The sequence below is a fragment of the Oryza sativa genome, chromosome 8 (assembly GCF_034140825.1).
Source record: "Oryza sativa Japonica Group chromosome 8, ASM3414082v1".
In the NCBI taxonomy this organism is placed as follows: domain Eukaryota; kingdom Viridiplantae; phylum Streptophyta; class Magnoliopsida; order Poales; family Poaceae; genus Oryza; species Oryza sativa.
The window spans coordinates 4,426,825-4,433,355 of NC_089042.1; the positions used below are offsets into that span (position 1 = coordinate 4,426,825).

The following is a 6,531-nucleotide window of genomic DNA, read 5'->3' on the forward strand; positions in this document are numbered from 1 at the left end:
TCCATCAACAAGAAGTTGTATAATCTTCTTCTCCATCCATATTCAACCAATAAGGAACAACCTTGCCTTTATTAAGATGGTCATATATGGGTAGAGAAGATATATACAACTTCTTGCTGATGAAAATTGTTGTTGTTTCCCTGTCCTTATAAAGAGAAGGTTATGAACATAAGTAGACACTCAAACGGTGTAAAAAAAGGCCACATTATGCAGGAACTTGAATGTAAACTTTTATTGTTCTAGTGGTTGGACCTCCTTTTCTCCCAAAGACATGAGACTACTAAGGGCATGCCCAACGTAGTGACCCCACATCATGGTTTCGAGCTTCAGCTAGGCTCGGTTACCATGCTTGAGGTTTGTGAGTGGCTAGCTCCATGGGTGCCAGAGTTATTTCTACAAGGCACGAGTAGCCCCGATGAAAAGGAGGTGGTCCAAACAAGAAATATGGAGAGAGACAAGGGGATATGTGTAAGGATGGACAGACTAACCAAGGGATGCCGCCACCATCGACCAGGAAATGTTGCTGCAGTCGACCAGATCCATCGAGCAGTTGTTGCAGGCACCGAGGGAGACTTGACCATGGCCTGATCTTGTAAGAGTTGCTGCCGCCGCTGCCGAGGAGGACTTGGCCATGACCTGATCTGTCAAGCACTTGGACGGATCTACCTCGAAGCTGAGCTCATTCATAGGCTTTGAGCAGCCCCGCGTCGCCGCAAAGCTCATCAACCCTAGCCGCCAACAATCTATGCAACAGTGGAGCTCATCACCCCAAGCCATGGCCTGGATGTGGTTGACGGTGTTGACTAAGAATGAGAGGATAGGAGCGGGAGAGACAGAGGAAGCAACAACAGGAGAAGCATCGTCGAGGTATCATTGTCTTTGATTTGGTCATTGATTTGGATTGGGGAGAAGCGAGGAGGGGTTTAGAGAGGAGGGGAGGACAAGGTGGGCAGAGGCACAACAGTGACGGGCTGAGGGGCGCAGAGATGGGTTTCTGTGAGAGAGAGAGAGAGAGAGAGAGAGAGAGAGATAAGGATAGGGGCGGGGAAGAATGATCTTTTCATGGAGAGAGAGAGAGAGAGAGAGTGTGTGTGTGAAGTGGGTGGGGGAGATAAGTGGGGAAACTGTTTTTGGTAGTGGGCCCCCCAAGTATCAATGCTTTATGAACATTGGTTTTGATGGTAGTTCCAACTACTTTTTTCAAAAGGTTGGAACCACTGTTGAGACAACGATGCATTGCTCATCTCCCCAAGATATAATATCACTGATATAATAAAATGTCAGATATGCGATGTTTAGACTCCTGAGTCAGTAAGGTAATTAGTGGCTTAATAAAAGACATGGTAAAAAATTTAGTAGCATATTAGGCATTTACCAATAAAGAATTGGGAATTACTATTGGAAATTCGTCTACTTTCTCAACCTGTCACACGGAGATGTGTGGGCTGCCAGAGTTGTGTCTTGGCAAGCTTTTGAGCAAAAGCCACAACACCATCTTCTTTGATGAGCCTCTAAGGGCGTTCACAGTGCACTGAGGTGGTGTTCTGCCCCATCCACATAGGAGATTCCTCACCAGATGCGTGCGTGGTGCTCCCAACTCAAGACCGCGGAGCCAAACTAAGTCACGCGTTCTTCGTCAAAACTTGCAGGCATGGGGCGAGGTGCAGGTGGAGCGGCGCATTGAGAGGCTATGGCCCCATGCGACGCCCTCACATCCCATGCGTGACGGCGGCGGTTGCTGGCGAGGCCATCACCCCGAGTAGGTGTGTCGTCCCTAAAGTGGTGCCGCTCGCTAGATCTGGCAAACCCAAGGTCGGATCTATCGAGCTCAACGGGGTGGCGGCGGCGGCCTAGGGAGGAGAAGGAAGATGGTGGTGGCAACGGCCTAGGGAGGAGAAGGGAAGATGGCGGCGGTGGATATGATGACCAAACCTCGTTGTTGTCGCCATTGCGCGTAGCCGAGGACCACAACGTACAGCAGCAGCTCGGCGAAGAGGGCCACACCACCAAATCTGCCCTGCCGAGCTCCTGTTGTCCCCTGTTCGCGCCTCCCAAGATCCCGCTGCGCCTTTCTCCACTCGCGCGCCGCCGAGCTCCTGCCACGCAGTCCCCCACTTGGGCCGCTGGTTGGAGGAGGAGGAGAGGTGGAGCCCTGTCGGCACCGTCGCCATAAATAGAGCAGAGGGCGAAGAGGACGGATGGGCTGAGGATGACAGATAGACTTTTCCAGTTTCAGCCGGAAAAGGAAAAGGGGATTTAATTTACTTTTCTAGTTAAATTAATCACTGAAATGATCTCTGAATTGTTAAAAATATTTCTAGTGCTCAAATAATTTCAAGAAAAATCCTGAAAATAATTGGACACTCAAAGTATTTAACAACATTAAAACCAGATCCTTTAATGATTTGTTCATTATTTAAATAATTACTGAAATGTTCTTTGTATTATTAAAATTAGTAATTGAGCTCTGAAAAAAATCCGACAAAATTCCAGAGAGTATAATTAATCATGAAGAATTTAATACAAATTAAATCCAGCCATGCTTTATATTTAGGAAATTTTATTTCCCATATTTAACTTTACTTGTAAATTAATGAACATTTAATATAAATTATAAAAACAATTTATAAGTCCTAAAACGAAAAGTCAGGCTGTGATATTCCCTTAGCTTAGGGAGAAGCAAGGGGAGGCACTGTAGGATGGCAAGATGGTAGTTGTCTTGATGAATCCATGGGCTTGAAGACGAGAAGCGGTCACAGAGGCAACATGCATATGAGTATTTGAGCAGCTAGGAGAAGTTGGGTGAGCAAGTTGGCTATTCGCATAATGTATCATCCTTCCCCTTTATATAGGGAACGGATGCTGTTAGAGTACAAGTAGAAGAAGGTCTAATTGGAGCCAAAAATAATAATATCATCACCACATATATGCTCAAGTCTACTTTTTTCATTAGTGGTTTGGCCCTTCCTTTTAACATGCAGGGACCACTACTAAAACAATAAACAATCATGCTTTCTTTATTCACGGGAACTGTCCAACCCATGCCGCTCTTTCCTACTACCACCTTAAACATGTAGTGATAACTAAAATAATAACAAACAACTCGTCTTATTTTTGTATTCACAAGGGACACAAAAATAATACATGCCGCTCTTACCTATTACCATCTTTAACACATATGTACAACATAAAAAAATAGCAACTCGTCTTATTCTTTATTCATGGGAGCAATGGCTTAACTCTTGCTGTTCTTTCTCACTTACTGCCATCAAGTTGTAAAGGGATTGCAACTTCTTGTGTGTTTTTTTATAAAGAAACATATTTTACATCCCATCTTCTATATCAACGATATACCTAAGAAAATAAAAATAAAATCACTTAGTAGTGAGACAAACCCCTAACATGCTACGATGAGGAACCACTAAAATCACTTAGAAGTAACAAGAGTTGAGCAACGATGAGAAACCGTTGGTGTCACCACTATCCATGGGATCACTTCACAAATATGGAGTGCTGAACATCAATTTATAATCGAATCTACAAATTTCATTGGCCTGGGTGGACAAAAAGCTCAGGGTTGCATGCCACATATGCTTATCCAGCCAAAGGAAGGACATGTGGTCGTTTGCATGTAATAAATAAAAGAATCTAATGTGTTATGTTCTTTTAGTTTTGAGGATAATGCATATTGATTAACACTATATGTGTACAAGAAATGGAATTAACATTGTATTGGAAGAAAAATGAGATAAGCACAATATCAGGTGAAAATGTCATTAACATTATTTGCAAAATAGAAATTAACACCTTGTGTTACATACACATTTTATGCTATCACATTGTTAGTTAATTTTATTTTTTTTTGCCAATACATGCTAGTTACATTTATGCCAATGCTAATTTAATTTCTTTTGCAGATACAGTGTTTGTTGTTATCATTAAAATTGTATATACACAGCCCATTGCAATCCTTTTATTTAATCACATACAAGCGGCCACATATCCTTCCTTAAGCTGGATTAACATGCGCGGCACTAGAAGGGTAGAGCACTTGCTAAATGCCAGTTGTAAGGCCACTTCACTGTACTTTTCAGTAGTTTCTAAATTGTCGGAGATTTAGTATAGAATGGTGATGAATGAAAGGAATAATTATTCACATATTACGGTGTTATACCATATTCTGAACATTTAATTAACACCAGTTTAAATTGCCTCCATCAATCAGTTTGAAAGCAGAAGTGATCCATTATGTAGGTGTGTAGCCCATAAATGGTATCTAGAGACAACTCCCTCGCTGTTACATGCACGGTGTGATTAGTATTGTGGCATCAGGACTTAGTACCTTACTGATAATTGTATAAAACTTGGATTGATTTGAATACCTGGATTCTGAGAGTTTAATAACACTGGTTCTAAAATGTGTATGCCTACCTCATGAACCAAGGTTGCATTGGGAAGCTTGTGTGAGGAGCCAAATTCTTGTTGTCTCTAATGAGCCCCCTTAATTAAGGTTTCATGTCGGGACTTTGCATGAGTAGGATAGACAAGGGGTTACTCGCGATTAGAGGAATTGCAAGAGGAGGCACCAAACCAGTCGTAGGACACTAGTTGTGCCAATGATCCGTGGGCTCAAAGGCGAGAAGCAGGTGGCGTGCGTGGCGTTCCCAACTCAAGATGTGTGCGTGGCATTCCCAACTCAAGACCGCAGATGCCAAACTAAGTCACGCGTTCTTCGTCAAAACTTGTAGGCGCGGGGCGAGGCGCGCAGGTGGAGCGGCGCATTGAGAGGCTGTAGCCCCCGAGCAAGTGTGTCGCCCCTAAAGTGGTGCCGCTCGCCAGATCTGGCAAACCCAAGGTCGGATCTGTCGAGCTCGACGAGGTGCTGGCGGAGGCCTAGGGAGGAGAAGGAAGATGGCGGCGACGGTGGCCTGGGGAGGAGAAGGAAGATGGTGGTGGCAACGGCCTAGGGAGGAGAAGGGGAGATGGCGGCGGCGGAGGAAGAGGAGGCAGTGGATCTGATGACCAAACCTCGTTGTTGTCACCGTTCCGCGTAGCCGAGGACCACAACAGCGACAGCTCGGCGAAGAGGGCCGCACCACCAGATCCGCCCTGCCGAGCTCCTGTTGTCCCCCGGTCACGCCCTCCGAGATCCCGCCGTGCCTTCCTCCACTCGTGCGCCGCCGAGCTCCTACCGCGCAGTCCCCCACTTGGGCCGCCGGTCAGAGGAGGAGGAGAGGTGGAGCCCCACCGGCACCGTCGCCATCGCCGCTTGGGTCACGCCTTCACCGCTCCGCTCGGCACTGCCGCCTCACTTCCTCTCTGCTAAGGAAAATACACTGAGAGAGGAGAGAGAGGGGGATGAAATGTGAAGGAGAGGTAGTAGTAGGACCCACCACAAGTGACCTGCACTATGGAGCACGTAGCAAATACAATTCTTAGTGTATGTGGCATGTGAGGAAATGTAAAAATCCGTGGCGCATTGCTATTGCCCTAATAAGGAGGATGAATATGAGGTTCCCCCGGCTTAGAGGGGGTGGCCAGGGAAGGCACCGAACCAAAGGTGTGGTGGCTAGGTGGCGATTTCGCCAGCGAATTCATGGGCTCGAGGGTGAGAAAGGCATTGGCACAGCCAGGAATTTTTCGTTGGGTAGTCCTACTTCTGAAGTTCACATCACACATGAAAATTTTGCAAACACCTCAAACACAATATATAATTACAAATTTGGTTAAAAGACGATGCAAATGTAGCAATAATATCAACATCAATAATCGACTAATTTAACAAACAAGTCCAAAATGTGCACAAGCAAGTACAAAATGTTGAAATATTACGGTAAGCCAATACCAATCCCATTCCTCTTCATATTTTACCAAATATAAAACAATACCAATCTTACAATAACATAAGTTATTTATTCACATTCAATCATTCACAAATCACAAATCAGCAGCCTAAGTTATGAGCTAATTAATTAGCCATGGGTATGATCAATGAGGCAAGCTAATCAGTAATCACTAAACAATAATCACAAATTGCATATTCACATGTTCACTAATCACAAATTGACAATATAACATTATGATAGTACTCTAGTAGCAATCACAGATTGCATTACGAAGCTATGAACTAGAAGAGTAGTGCTCTCGAGCCTAGATTTCACAGATTTCATGTTTTCATGTTTTGTTGTGACATCTCTTGGAGGTGCCCAGAATCTGTATCAAACTCTTTTTCCTCCTCTTAATGAATAGGCAGAGCTCCTGCCGTTTTCCCCTAAAAAAAGAGTAGTGCTCTCGAGCCTAGAAGTAGAGGAACCTCACCAGCAGGAGAAGGCTAGAAGGCGGCAATGCGATGCTGGCATGGGCGCACGGCAAGGAAACAGAGCCAGCAAGCCAGCCAGCTACGAGGTCTTGGTCTCGCCATGATATATAGAGAATGTTGACAGAGCACGGATAGTGGAAGGCTTTGTTGGAGCCGAGAAATGTCATATTATCATATACTCAAGTTTGTGTTCTCGTTCCATTGGTTAAACC

General features: G+C 44.8%; 1 long non-coding RNA gene across 1 annotated transcript; it reads right to left on the reverse strand.

Moving 5' to 3' along the window:
* Positions 1–2,892: 2,892 nt before the first annotated feature.
* LOC136351622 (uncharacterized) lies at positions 2,893–5,405 on the reverse strand. The gene is made up of 2 exons (XR_010734763.1): positions 5,029–5,405; positions 2,893–3,354 (listed from the first exon to the last, which is right to left on the reverse strand). It is a non-coding gene; the product is annotated as an uncharacterized lncRNA (long non-coding RNA).
* Between the last annotated feature and the right edge of the window lie 1,126 nt (positions 5,406–6,531).